The following is a 16,079-nucleotide window of genomic DNA, read 5'->3' on the forward strand; positions in this document are numbered from 1 at the left end:
TACATACATATGTATGTATATATACTGTTGTTGAGTCATTTCGGTCATGTCTGACGCTCTATGATCTCATTTTGGGGTTTTCTTAGCAAAGACATTGGAGTGGTTTACCATTTCCTTGTCTACCTCATTTTACACATGAGGAAACTAAGGCAAACAGGGGTAAGTGACTTGCCTGGTCACACAGTTAGTAAGTGTCTGAGGTCAGACTTCAATTCATGTCCTCCTGACTCCAAGGCGTGTGCCTACCCACTGTGCCATCTAACTGTCCCTATAGAGACACACACACACACACACACACGGATCTAGATATATACAGATTTAATTTGGAGGTAAGATTGATGAGAGAGACAGGCAGAGAATAATGTCAAAAATGGAAATTTTAAAAAATTCATATACCATTTTCCCATCTTTTCCCAGTTGATGAGCATTCGGTTCTTTGCTATCAAAAAGTCTGTTGCTATAAATATTTACGTATTTGTTGAATTTTTTTTTTTTTTACTGTCTTTGCTTCTTGGAGGTGTTCAGTAGTGGGATTGCTCAGTATTGAGTCATTTTACTTCTATAATTCAAATCTGTTTTCCAACGGTTGTGTTCAGTGCCCTTTTTACTATTCCGTAGTTTCTTCTCTATCTTTTGCAGGTGTGGATTTTCAAATGTATTTTAACAGCAGTCATTTACTCTAGGAATATAGAAATCTATTTTTAATATTTACTGATTATTTACTAAACTTAGAACCTATTTCAGTTGATTTTTGCCCTTATTAAATATTTTCCACATTGGTATGCAAAGCAAAAAAAAAAAATGTTGAGTAGCAGAAACTTGTCAAAAGTTCTCTCTCTGCTAGAGCATTGTATATTTCTACCTTCAGGCTAAAGTTGAATGGGAAATGAGGAAGAATGAATGTCTTAAGTTCATATAGTCATTCTCCTTTTCTCACCTTGTTACAAAATCTCTTGAGACATGCTACTCTCCTGCTCTCCTCCTTGCCCGCACCAATTCCTTTTAACCAATCATTAATCATTTTAAGTTGATGGCCATGGGGTTTGGGGGGTGGGATGTTTGTACATAATAATTTTATATTACAATTTAGGTTTGATTTTTAATTAGTATTAAAAATAATCATGATAAGCACAATATAACACTTCCCTCCTTCCCCTTTCCTCTCCTGAGGCAGGTCAAGATTGATTATTATAATATTTACAATTATTACAATAATTACAATTGATTATTACAATATTTTCAAAATTTTCTGTTTATTTCCTACACCTATTTTCATTTTTTCACTAGTGTTCTAGTAAACATTTTTTTTTGGAAAAAAACACCATCCAAATCTATAAAATGTACTCTTTATCTAGATTACCGGAAGCCCTTTGGAAATTGTATAGGTTTGGGGAGGAAAAAGGCAGTAAGTAAGTCCCTAAAGTAATTATTTTTCACTGTTTTGATTTTGGAGGAACATATCATTGTGTCACTATAACCCTCAGGAATAATTACTCTTCAATCTGTTATTTCAGAAATTATAATATTCATAAATGTATTTGTCTTTCTTAAGGTAACAAGAAAAAAAATGGACTTTCTGCCAATATCAACATGAATGAAAACTACTAATAAAAATTAATCAATATATTTGGTTAATAATACTTGAGCTTATACATTTAACATGCAAATTATGACAAAGTATATAACAAAGGTAATGTGATGTGCCAAACAAAGTGATTGGATTTGAGGCCAGGAGAGACTAAGATTCAGATCTCACCACTGACACTTAACTCAATGTTTGACCATGGGCAAATCATTTAACCTCTCTTGAACCATGATTTCTTCATCTGTAACATGGAGTTAACATGTCATAGGTCTAATAGGTTGCATGTACCCTGAATGGGTACGTATGTAATTCTTGGGGTACGACATTAGCAGCAGTAGCCCTAACTAGTGTCCTGTCATCCTTAAATTTATAAGAAAGTCATGTTCCATGAAGAAGTATATTTAACTTGCTCATCAGGTGGCAATGAAAGAACAAATTCTGAAGCAAAGAACCAAGGCCTGTTTTCACAGGTCACATTTTTAAAAAATTAATTAATTTATTTTAGTTTTTAACATTCACTTCCATAAGCTTTTGAGTTTTAAATTTTCTCTCCCTCCCTCCCCACCTCCCTCTCCAAGACAGCAATAAGATAGATAGGCCATTGGTTAATTTAATTTAAAAAAAGGAAGAAAGAACAACAACAAATATCCAGTATCAAAAATAAAAAGGGTGAAATCACCACCAATGAAGAAGAAATTGAAGCAATCAGGAAATTTTTTTGTCCATTTATATGCCAATAAATATGACAATCTGAGTGAAATGGATGAATAGTTACAAAAATATAAATTACCTAGATTAACAGATCAAGAAATAGAATGCCTAAATAGCCCCATCTTAGAAAAATAAATTGAACAAACCATTAACGAACACCCTAGGAAAAAAATCTCCAGGGCCAGATGGGTTCACGAGTGAATTCTACCAAATATTTAAAGAACAATTAATTCTGATACTATATAAACTATTTGGAAAAATAGGTGAAGAAAGACTCCTGCCAAACTCCTTTTCCTATACAAATATGGTGCTGATACCTAAACCAAGAAGAGTTAAAACAGAGAAAGAAAATTATAGACTGATTTCCCTAATGAATATTGATGCAAAACTTTGGAACAAAATACTAGCAAGGTGATTAGAGCAATATATCACAAGGATTATACACTAAGACCACGTGAGATTTATACCAGGAATGCAGGGTTGGTTCAATATTATGGAAACTATCAGAGTAATTGACCATAATGATAACAAAATCAACAGAAATCATATGATTATCTCAATAGATGCTGAAAAAGCTTTTGATAAAATACAGCACATTCATATGAAAAACACTAGAGAAGAAATAAAGGGAGCATTCCTTGAAATGATAAGCAGTACCTATCTAAAACCACCTGTGAGAATTATCTGTAATGGAGATAAGCTAAAAGCCTTCCCAATAAGCTCAAAGGTGAAGCAAGGATGCCTGTTATCACCACCATTATTTAATCCTGCACTAGAAATTTAGCTATAGCAATAAGAGAAGAAAAAAGAAATTGAATGAATTAAAATAGGCAATGAGGAAGCAACAATATCACTTCTTGCAGATGATACGATGATATATTTAGAGAACCCTAGAGCAGCAATTAAAAATTATTTGAAATAATTAACAACTTTAGCAAAGTTGCAGCACATAAGATAAACCCATATAAATCATCAGCATTTCTTTACATGACTAATAAAGCCCAGCAGCAAGACAGAGAAATTCCATTTAAAATAACTGTAAACAATATAAAACACTTGAGAGTCTACATACTAAGACAAACCCAGGAATTATATGAACACAATTACAAAACACTTTCTACACAGATAAAGTCAGATCTAAACAGTTGGAAAAATATCAATTGTTCATGGGTAAGCTAGGCCAATTTAATAAAAATGGCAATTCTGCCTAAACTGATTTATCTATTAAATGCAATACCAATCAGATAACCAAAAGCTATTTTATGGAACTAGAAAAAAAATAACAAAATTCACCTGGAAGAATAAAAGATCAAGAATATTAGGATAATTAATAAAAAAAAAATGCAAAGAAAGGAGACCTAGCAATACCACATCTCAAACTATATTATACAGCAGTAATCATCAGAATTATGTGGCACTTGCTAAGAAACAGAGTGGTGGATCAGTGGAATAGATTAGGTACACAAGACACAATAGTCAACGACCAGAGTAACCCAGTGTTTGATAAACCCAAAGACCCAAATATTTGTAATAAGAGCTCACTATTTGACAAAAGCTGCCTGGAAAACTGGAAAATAGTAAGACACAAACTAGGTATTGACTAACATCTCACACCATATACTAAGATAATGTCAAAATAGGTGCATGATTTACACATACAGGGTGATACCATAAGCAAATTAGAAAAGCAAGGGATAGTCTACCTGTCAGATCTATAGGGAGGGGAAGAATTCATGATTAAATAAGAGATAGAAAGCATTACAAAATGCAAAATAGACAATTTTGTTTATATTAAATTAAAAGGCTTTTGTACAAACAAAACCAATTTGACTGAGATTAGAAAGAAAGTAGAAAGCTGAGAAGCAATCTTTACAGCAAGTATCTCTGTTAAAGGCCTCATTTCTCAAATATATGAAGAACTGAGTCAAATTTATAAGAATACAAGCCATCCTTCAATTGATAAATGGTCAAAGGATATGAATGGGCAGTTTTCAGATGAAGAAATCAAAGCTATCTATAGGCATATGAAGAAGTACTCTAAATCACTACTGATAAGAGAAATGCAAATTAAAACACCTCTGAGGTACTAACTCAAACTTATCAGATTGGCTAATAGGACAGAAAAGGAAAATGGGACACTAACGTACTGTTGGAGGAGTTGTGAATTGATCTAACTATTCTGGAGACCAATTTGAATCTATGTCCAAGGGGCAACGGAAATGTGCATACCCTTTGACCTAGCAATACCACCACTAGGTCTGTATCTCAAAGAGATCATAAAAAAAGGGAAAGAGACCTATATGTGCAAAAATATTTATAGCAGCCCTTTTTTTAGATACCACCCCTTCATCTTCAAATCATCCTGTGCCCTTTATCTATCTATTTATAATTATAATTTTCCCTCCAACTACCCTAATACTGAGAAAGGTCTCATGAGTTACAAATATCATCTTTCCATGTAGGAATGTAAACAATTCAACTTTAATAAGCCCCTTATGATTTCTCTTTCCTGTTAACCTTTCATGCTTCTCTTGAATCTTGTATTTGAAAGTCAAATTTTCTATTCAACTCTGGTCTTTTCATCAAGAATGCTTGATAGTCCTCTATTTCACTGAATGTTTATTTTTCCCCTAAAGGATTATGCTCAGTTTTGCTGGGTAAATCATTCTTGATTGTAATCCTGTCTCCTTTGACCTCCAGAACATTATATTCCAAGCCCTTTGGTCCCTTAATGTAGAAGGTACTAAATCTTGTGTTATCCTGACTGTGTTTCCACAACACTTGAATTGTTTCTTTATGGCTGCTTACAATATTTTCTTCTTGACCTGGGAACTCTGGAATTTGGCTATAATATTCCTAGGAGTTTTCCTTTGGGGATGTCTTTCAGGAGGTGATTGGTGGATTCTTTCCATTTCTATTTTACTTTCTGGTTCTAGAATATCAGGGCAGTTTTCCTAGATAATTTCTTGAAATATAAAGTCTAGGTTCTTTTTTTGATCATGGTTTTCAGGTAGTCCAACAATTTTTAAATTTTCTCTCCTGGATCTATTTTCCAGGTCAGTTGTTTTTCTAATGAGATATTTCACATTGTTTTCTATTTTTGCATTCTTTTAGTTTTGTTTTACAATTTCTTGATTTCTCATGAAATCCTTAGCTTTCATTTGTTCCATTTTAATTTTTAAGGAAGTACTTTCTTCAGTGAGCTTTTGGACTTCCTTTTCCATTTTATCAATTCAGCTTTTTAGGGCATTCTTCTCATCATTGGCTTTTTGGACCTCTTTTGACATTTGGGTTAGTCTATTCTTAAGGTGTTATTTTCTTCAGCATTTTTTGGGGGTCTCCTTTAGCAAGCTGTTGACTTGTTTTTCATGATTTTCTTGCATCACTCTCATTTCTCTTCCCAATTTTTCCTCTTCTTCTCCTATTTCCTTTTCAATATCCTTTTTGAGTTCTTCCATGGCCTGGAACCAATTCATATTTTTCTTGGAGGCTTTGGATGTAGGAGCTTTGACTTTGTTGTCTTCTTCTGGTTGCATATTTTGATCTTCTTTGTCACCAAAGTAAGATTCCATGGTCTGACTTTTTGTGCTGTTTGCTCATGATCCCAGCCAATTACTTGAGTTTTAAACTCTTTGTTAAAGTAGAAGTCTGCTTCCAGTGTGGAGAATGTACTGTTCCAAGCTTCAAGGGTTTTGTGCAGCTGTTTTCAGAGATACTTCTAGGGACCTATAAATTTTCAGTTCTTCCAAGATGCTATGATCAAGGGCGAGGGGTTTACTCCTTTCCTGGCCTGTGCTCTGGTCTATGAGTGACCACAAGCACTCTTTTCTGCCTTGGAACTGAGGAGGATTTTCTCTTTACTGCCACCACAAACTCCACCACACCAGTGCTCCTCCTCTCCCCAGGACCACCACTCAGAACTGTGACCCAGATCCAAGCACAGGCAAAGCAAGAGAATCCTGCCTCAGCACCAGCAAAGAGATCCCTGCATTCCCCCTCAGTGTGTGGGCCAAGAGCAGCTCTGGAAGCAACTGCCACACTGGGGCTGCATTGCGACTGGGGTCTGACCAAGTCCCTCTCTCATCGTAGTCTGACAGACCTTTCCTACTGACCTTCTAAGTTGTCTTTGGTATTTGTGGGTTGAGAAGTCTGGAAACCACCACAGCTCCCCTTGATTCAATCCCCTGAGGACCGTTTCAGGTTCACTGAGGCCTGGTGTTTGCCTGCTGGCCCACAGTGAACTGTGTTCCTCTCCCAACCTGGTGCAATAGACCTTTCCAATCAACCATCCAAATTGTCCTGGGCTAGAAATTTATTTCACTCTGCCTTTTTGTGGATTCTGCTGCTCTAGAATGTGTTTAGGGCCATTTTTACAGGTATTTGGAGAGGTTTGGGGGAGATCTTAAGCAAGTCACTGCTTTTACTCCACCATCTTGGCTCCACCCCCCCAGTCTACTTACTTTATTCTTTCTCATTTTTTTTAATCTGTTTCTTCTTTTACTACTGGTACTAATATGGAAATTTTTTTTTACATAATAGTACATATATAAACTATGTCAAACTGCCTACCATTTTTAGAAGAGGGGAGGGAAGGAGAAAAATTTAGAACTCAAAATCTTGTAAAAGTGAATGCTAAATTTTTTCTTGACGTGTAACTGGAGAAAAAATAAAATGCCATAAAATTAAAAATAGATAAAAATTAAAATTAACTCCTCCAAAAAAAAGAATTAGCCAGTAGACATAATTAGCTCAAAGCAAAGGCATCTGTTAATATGACACAGTAATAATTCTAGCTGCAAAATATCCCACTCTCCACCCCCTATATTCCTAATGTGCATGCTTTCACAAATAAATATGTGTATGTATATAATGAGTACAAACTTAGAATACAGTGTGAAAGATATCTATGCAGGGAGCACACAAAGCCAAAAGAACTCATACCTATTGACTGCAGGACTTCCACATCCTTTCTCTCCTCATGGAGGCCTAATACACTCAACATTTGGTACATTATCTTTGCTGAGCATGTTTTTCATCTAAGTTCCTATGATCTGCTCCACTCTATACTTCTACTTTTCATTTCCAAGGTAAGTTTTGTCTTGATACTATAGCCAGCTCTCTTCTTTGCTGCTAGGTCCCTTTCTTGTCTTGGTGTACTCACTCTTCATAAAGCATGAGGTGTGTATGGAATTAGCTCTAATCAGGTCTATGGAGTTTGCTCTAATCAGGAACTACAGTTCCTTCCAGGAACAGCCAGGAAAATGACAGTTTGATCTGGAATGTCAGAATGAGACAGATCATGCATCAGAAGATGAGGGAATATCAATCTAAGGAAGAAGTTGGGAGGGGTGTGTATGTGTGTAACAGAGAGTTTTATTAAGCATTGATATAGTACTTTAAGGTTTGTAAAGTACTTTATAAATATTAATTCATTTTATCCTCACAACAACTCTGAGAGGTAGATGCTATTATTACCCCTATTTTGCAGATGAGAAAACTGAGGCAGACAGAGGTTAATTGGCTAGACCAGGATCACACAGGTTTGAGCTTAGTTCTTCCTAACTCCAGGTTTAGCATTCTTTTCATTGTGCCTTGGTTCCCTTAACCACAGTAGCTGGAAGTCCAATCTATGTTATAGGCATCCTTCCTAGACAATATGAGGACAGTTGAACCACATAACTAATAATTTAAAATTTACTGAAGTGTCCCTAATTCTTTTACATTAGAGGGAATTTCAAAAAAAGAGCTGCCTCCAATTCATTGCATTCACCTATGCAAGTGCATATAGAGAAGTAGCCCTAAATGAATACTTGAAAATCCACTTGGTGTTATTGGTTTACATTTAAGTTTTCATGTGCAGTTATGAAATCACAAGATTATAAATTCAGAACTATAAGTGATCTTAGAGTCCATATTGATCAATCTTCTTATTTTGTAGTTGAAGAAATTGAGGCTCAAAGAGCGGTACATTATCACAGTAAGCAGTGAAATTTGAATCCAGGTCTACTCAACTTCTATCCTAGTACGTTATCTACTTTATTGTAGCATAATATCACTATAACCAGTCTACCAGTCAATAACCAATGACTACTGTGTGCCCAGTATTTTGTTTGACTTCGATAAGGATTGGGAAACATTAAAAGTTAACTCATTATCAAACATACATAATAATGTATAGAGCAACTCAGAATTACAGAATTTCTGATTTAGAAGGGACTTTAGAAGACATCCAATTCAATATGAACCTTTCCAAGAATCACTCTACAACAAATGGCCTAGATACTCTTGGCTCAAAGATCTCTAGTCTTTAAGGCCTAGGTGCTGCCCATTCCACTTCTAGATAGCTCTAATTATTAGGAAGTCTTTCTTGAGTCTCTTTGCATCTTCCATCAACTATTTCTAGTTCCACCCCCTATATCTTGGCAAAACAAGTCAAATGCCTTTTTAATATGATAGTTATTCAAATATTTGAAGATAATTGTCGTGTTCTCTTTTCCAAGCTAAACATCTCTACTCTCTACCCATCCTTATATAGGCATGAGCTAGAAACTTTCTAGTTGCTCTCTTCTAGATATTCTTTTTTTTTTTTTTGGTGAGGCAATGGTGGTTAAGTGACTTGCCCACAGTCACACAGCTAATGTCAAGTGTCTGAGGCCACATTTGAACTCAAGTCCTCCTGACTCCAAGGCCAGAGCTCTATCTATTGCACCACCTAGCTGTCCCCTTCTTCTGGATATTCTTTTAGCTTATCATTGTCTTTCCTAAAATGATTTGCTCAGAACTCAACAAAATGCTCCTGATCCAGTCTGACGCAGCCAATGTTGTTCTGGTTGCATTAGCTTGACACAGCATCAGCTTACTTGGCTACCTACCACATCACAATGTTGACTCATTTGGGATCAGAAAGCCTATAAAACAGGGACTATCTGCTGATGCAAGTTTTATAATGCTGTCCTACTGTGCCATAACGTACACAAATACCATTTCTAAATACCTCACTATTTCCAGTGTTCAAGCATCAAAGCTCTAACAAATGGCCTTTCCAAAGGTTTTTCTTTGCATCTAACATATGGTCTCTCTGATTTGGCTGGCTGGGTCTTTAAAAGAGAAAAAAAAAAGCATTCCTTGTTTCAATTATTGCTTTGTTTTTATGTCATTCTTAAAATAACTTCCTAAGCATTTTAAGGGCACCCCTAGTAGTATGTGATAATGTTAATCACAGTCAAAATAACAAGGTTCTAATTAGTTCTGTTTAACTTTGGCAAAGACAGAGGCATTTAGGGTCCTGTAAAAATGCCTTCAATATTTGTCCTAAATTATATTCCCAGGACATATTTCATTTAATGTTTAAACTGGCATATTTTAAGGGAAATTACTTTTGCCAGATTCTAATTCATTTACACTTAATTCACTCAGATATTCTTTGTAAAGGTTGTGTGATTTCCAGTAACAAATTTGGATTTCTACTTATAAACTCTTGTAAACTTTCCTGAGCCAAGAAGTCACAATGTATAAAGAGTGAGTGGCATTTTTAAATCAAAGGCAATTTACTATTCCATTTTTTGGGGACATGCAGAGTGTACAAACTCACCACTAGGGCTTATAAATGCAGAAGAAGCTGCTATAAAACAAATCATTATCACTTGTGTGGGGGGCACCTCATTCTTGATAGTCTCCACTGGTGTGGGGTAATTGGGGGCTAAAGCACATACTGGAGTTTTTAATCTTCCTTCCACATAATATTCTCCTCAAAAACCTTTGATGGTTCCCCATTGCTATAGGATAAAGTCCTATCATTCAATTATCTCCATAGTATGGACTCAACCTACCTTCCCAGTTTTATCTCCCACTACTTTTCTACTCAAATATTACACAAGAGTTAAAGCATATGTTTATTATTTTAGAATGCTTCATGCACTTTGCCATCTTCTCACCTTTTTCTACAGTGTTTGCCAAACATACAACACTCTCCTCTTTTCTCTCTACTCATCCATATCCTAATGTTCTTTAAGTCCTGCTTTCACCATGAAATCTTTATATCTTATGAAAAAACTTTATGAAATATTCAGTGTTTTAAGCAGGGATTCTTAACCAGGGGTCTGTGAACTTTATATATATATACATACACACACACACATATGTATATACAGAGAGAGAGAGAGAGAGAGAGAAACTGTATTTCCAGATAATTAGTTTCCTTTGCAATCCTAAGTATTTCACGCATTTAAAAACATTCTGAGAAGGAATGACTAGGCTTCATCTGACTGCCAAAAGGGTCCATAACATGAAAAAGGTTAGGGTCCCTTTAACTCTACAGCAATTTTTGCCTCAGAGTACTTCTGTCATTCATTTGGTTACTAATCTTTTATGTATTATAAATGTTCTACAGGGAGTTGGCAACATGGGGCAAGTTTAGGGTACAAATTGGGCTGGGTAGGGAGTATAGAAAAATAAGAATAGTGACCTAGGACAGGCACACTCCTTCAGGAGAAGAGAGATGAATGATGAACCTCAATGGAAACTGAGATAAAGGCAGATGGGGGTGAACCAGGAGAAGGCAGTGCTAGAAACTGAGGGAGGGAGTATCGGTAGTATCAGTAGAGAATCCAAATTTCTAGTAGCTAAAGCAGGAGGGAGATCAATAAAGATAAAGACTGAGTAAAGGTTATTGGGTTTAGCAATTAAGAGAACATTGGTAACTTCTGCTGCCCTTTTTTAAATTTCTTTTATTATTTTGATTTATCAACAATCACTTCCTATGCTTTTGAGTTTAAAATTTTTCTCCCCCTTCTTCCCTACCACACTCCCCAAGACAGTGCACAATCTGATATAGGCTATATATGTACATTCCTATTAAACATATTTTCACATTAGTGATATTGTAAGTAAGAATTAGAACCAATAGGAGGAACCAGCAGAAAGAGAAAACAAAACTCAACAGAAGAAAAAAAATAGCAAATAATATGCTTCAATCTGCGTTCAAACTCTACAGTTCTTTCTTTGGATATGGATAGCATTTTCCATCACAAGGCCTTTGGAGATGTCTTAGATCCTTGTATTGCTAGGAAGTGTGTGTCAATATTAGTCATCGCACAATGTGGCTGTTATTATGTACAACATTCTCTTGGTTCTGCTCACTTCACTCAGCATACACCATACAAGTCTTTCTAGGTTTTTCTGAAGTCAGTCTGTTCATCATTTTTCATAGCACAATAGTATTCCATTACATTCATATACCATAACTTCTTTAGCCATTCCCCAACTGGGCATCCTCTCAATTTCCAATTCTTTGCCACCACAAAAGGAGCTGCTATAAATATTTTTGTACATGTGGGTCCTTTTGATGTAGAAGCTGCAAGGTCCTGTGTAATCCTGACTGTAGTTCCATGATATTTAATTTGTTTCTTTCTGGCTGCTTGCAGTATTTTCTCTTTGACCTGGTAATTTTGGAATTTGGCTACTATATTCCTTGGTGTTTCCAATTTGGGATCTCTTTCAGGAGGTGATCGGTGGATTCTTTCCATGGCTATTTTACCCTCTGGTTCTAGGACCTTAGGGCAGTTTTCCTTTATGATTTCCTGAAAGATACTATCCAGGCTCTTTTTTTCATCATGATTTTCAGGTAGACTAATAATTTTTAAATTGTCTCTCCTGGATTGATTTTCCAGGTCAGTTGTTTTACCAATGAGGTATTTCATGTTTTCATCTATTTTTTTTCATTTTCTGTTTCTGTTTGACCAATTCTTGCTCTCTCATAGAGTCATTAGACTCTATTAGAGTCTAATTTTTAACAGATTCTTTCCTTCTATTAGATTCTGTACCTCCTTCACCATTTGGCCAATTGTATTTTTTAGGGACTTGTTTTCTTCAGTGTACTTTTTTTCCAGTTGGCCATTTGTATTTTTTAAGGACTCTTCTACTTCTCTCATTTGACTTTTAAAATCCTTCTTGAGGTCTTCTAAGAAGGCTTTTTGGGCTTCAGATCAGCTCATATTCCCTTTTGAGGTTCCAGATGTGGGTTTGTTGACAATGTTGTCCTTTTCAGAATTTCTGCCTTGATCTTCACTGTTCTCATAATATGAATCTATGGTACATTTCTTTTTGCTCATGATGTTTGATTTTTCCCTGGCCTTAAAAGAGATTGAGCTCTCCTGCACCGACCCAAGCTTCTTGTGTTGGGAGCCTAGGTCTTGATCACTGGCTTTGTGTGCAGGGGCCTCCAATGTTGGTGATTGGAGGCTGTAGGGTTCTGGCAGCTTACCTGGTGTTGGGCTGGAATCAGCAAGGCTGGAACTCTAGGGCAACTCTAGGTTACCTGCTTTTCCTTTCCTTTCACTTTCTTTAGCTCATTTTAGATGGATGTTGCAGGGTGTTTATCCACCTGAGGCCCTTTGTAGTGCTGCTTCCCTTATTTTTGCTGAGTCACTGTGGAGACACTTTCGCTGTAGAATGCCCAGGTTCCTGGTGGTTTTCTCAGCTGGTTTCCACCAGTTCCCTACCCTCACTGAGGCACTCGGAGATCCAGGTGTTGGTGTTTCCCTGCTCCACCACCTGGGTTTCAGGATCTACTCCTGGTGTGCTAAAGTGGGGTTTTCCGCTGGCTTCCTGGGACACCTCCTGTTCTGTACTGCTCCCCTTCCCCAGGGCAACAGGGGCCTTTTCCATTAATCCCTCATGCTACGTGGCTACTGGACTGCTGCTCCCTGTCTTTCTTCTGGTTCAGCTGTTCCAGGGTTTTTCCTGGGGCAATATTTTCTGGGCTTTCAGAGGTTGATAGGGGAGGGTGAGAGCGACTACCTTTTCACTCCAACCATCTTGGCCTTCTGCTGCCCTTTTTAATGCTCATGAGTTGTCCCCCTAATAATATTGTATAACAGTGATGTTTCTGTATGAAGTTCTGTTGAGAAAATAGGCAGATTTAAGTTGCTTTATGCCTTTGGACATGAATGAAGCAAAGAGAAGGCCTAAACTGGCATGAGCATTTTTGAAGACATCAATAGTTCTGGCTATGCAGCCTATAAAAAAAGATACATCCCACACATCTAATTAGATAACTGAAACCAGTTACCATATGTCCATGCATGATCCACAGTCATTCTAGGGCATTTCCCTTATACATTTTCACAATTCTCTCAGAAGCCATAGAGAGCATGAATAGGAGTAATGTGAAATCAGTCTGGATCTAAATTGTGAATAAGAGCTAAATAAGATAATAAATACATAAGACTATATTATAAATGACAATAAATATATAAATAATAAAAAATAATAAATAAGATAATGATAAATATGAGGCAAAGTAGTTCAGGTTTTAATACTAGAGCCAGAAGGGAGCCACATAAGCTTTCTGAGTAAGGTAAGATTTGTTAGATTGTTAGATTTGAACTTTAGAGATATCTGCTGAATGAAGGACGGATTGGATGAAGGAGATCCTTGAGACAGAGAGAACAATTAGGAGGGTGAATTGGGTAGTGGCTTTGCTAGTAGAAAGAAGGTGATGGATACAGTAGATGTAGTGGAGGTGTATATGACTTGGCAACAGACTGGATATGGGGGAGGGGAAGTGGTGAAAGAGAGAATAGTCAAGGATGTCCTCTGTCTCTAATCTTCAGACTTACTAATTATCAGCTCCTTCTCTGTTTACTACAAACATGTTCAAGTCTCTCCTATCCTTCCCCACCAAAAAACCCATCATTTTACTCTACCACCTCCCCAATTTATCTTTTCTTTTATCCTCAATACCTGTCAGAGCTGAATTACAAGAAAAAGTTTTCTAAACCTACTGCCTCCACTTCTGACTTCTCACCCTTTTGCACTCTGGATTCCAATCTCATTACTCAACTGAAGCAGTTTCCCCAAATTTAACAATGATCTCTTACTCACTAAATCTGATGGCTTATTTTCAATCATCTTCCTTGACCTCTCTGCAGCATTTGATACTGATGATCGCCTCTTCTCTCTCCTCTCTTCATTTTCATAAAATTACTTTCTCTCAGTTTTCTACTTTCTTATCTGTCTTCTCTGTTTAGTCTCCTTTGCTGGATCTTCATCCAGATTCATCCACACATTTGACCATATGTGTCTACCAAGGCTTTCCTCAGGAATCTGGGGGGATTCCTGGATCCTCTTTTCTTTTCCTTCTACGTCTTGCTTGGTTATTTCATCATTTCCCATTAGTTCAACTATTATCTCAATGCAGTTGATTCCCAAATTCATGTGCCAAATTTCTCTCCTGAGCTCCAGGTTCACATCACTAATTGCTTTTGCAACATCTCAAACTGGATGTCCTACAGGCATCTCAAATTCAAAATGTCCTAGACAGGATTCATTAATTTTCTACCACACTCATCACTCTTCCAAACTTTCTCTGAAAGAAGTGTCATAAAATTATAGAAAGAAGACAGTATCTACAAGAAGAGGATGGTTAATGGTGTCAAATAACACAAAACAGGAAAGAAGGATGAGGACTGAGAAAAGGAAAATGGGGCTAAACATGTTGTGGTACACATTTTGGAATATAGTTGCAATGTAAAAAACCATAAATATGAAGAGTATGAAGTATGTGATCATTTTTATGATCCAATGTAATATAAAATAAATAGAATCAGGAAACAACAAGCATAATGACTACAAATATGTAAATGGAAAGAACAACTGAATGTTGTGAAATTACAGTGACCAAGCTTGCCCCCAAAGAAGAGATATGAAAATGCATCTCTCCTTTCTTTGTAGATGTGGGGGACAATGAGTGTAGAACACTACTTATAATGTAAGGCTTGGTTGTGCTGCTAAAGTTTGATGAACTTTTTTTTCCCCTCTTTTTTATCCTTTGTTATAAAGGATGGCTCTCTGGGAGGAAAAGGAGGAGCATATATTAGAAAATGAAAGAGCTATAAAACCAAGCACTATCCATAAAAATGTATATTGATCACTAGTACTTTTGGGGGCAGTTAGGTGGTGCAGTAGATAAAACACAGTACCTGGAGTCAGGAAGATCTGAGTTCAAATCTGGCCTCAGACACATATTAATTGTGTGACCCTGGGCATGTCACCTATTTGCCCGTTTCTCACCTTTAAAATGGGGACACACAGGAGAAGGAAATGGCAAACCACTCCAGTATCTTTGCCAAGAAAACCCTATGGATAAAGTTCCATGGGGTCATATAGAGTGGGACATGACTGAACAATTGAACAACAATAAGTACCTGTGGAAAGGGTAGTTCCAATTTATTCAGAGGATTAGAAGCCAGATTTCAGGGGATTAAATAGAGTGAGGAAGTAAATACAATTTGTTGCAAGCCTTTCATATGACTTTAGCTATTACAGAGAAGATAATATAGGACAACAGTTTGAAGGTATTACAGGGTCAAGGGCAGGTTTTCTAAGTATGACAAAGATTTAAGCATGTTTGTAGGGCAAGAGAAATTAATGAATAAAGAGAACAACCATGAAATAGAAGAAATGATTGAAGGTCACACTACTTGGAGAAACTGGAGGAGATGGGATTAAGGACATAAGTAGAGGGATTTACCTTAGTAAAAAGGACTACATCTTCCTCAGAAACTGAACAAAGGATGAAAAAATGGTGGGTGATTTTTTTGTGGCGATAAGTATTTGAAACAACACATTTTTTAGTATTTTTAAATAAAACGTAAAGAAAGCTTCTTCCTTTGTAGGGAGGGGGTTAGGGAGGAAGTTTCCCATAACTGGCCTGAGAAGAGGGGAGTGTTACAGGGAATCAATCACAGAAGAATAAAAAGATCGCCCTAATCAGTAAGGTTGG

The sequence above is a fragment of the Vombatus ursinus genome, unplaced genomic scaffold, assembly GCF_900497805.2.
Source record: "Vombatus ursinus unplaced genomic scaffold, bare-nosed wombat genome assembly UNPS02014805.1, whole genome shotgun sequence".
In the NCBI taxonomy this organism is placed as follows: domain Eukaryota; kingdom Metazoa; phylum Chordata; class Mammalia; order Diprotodontia; family Vombatidae; genus Vombatus; species Vombatus ursinus.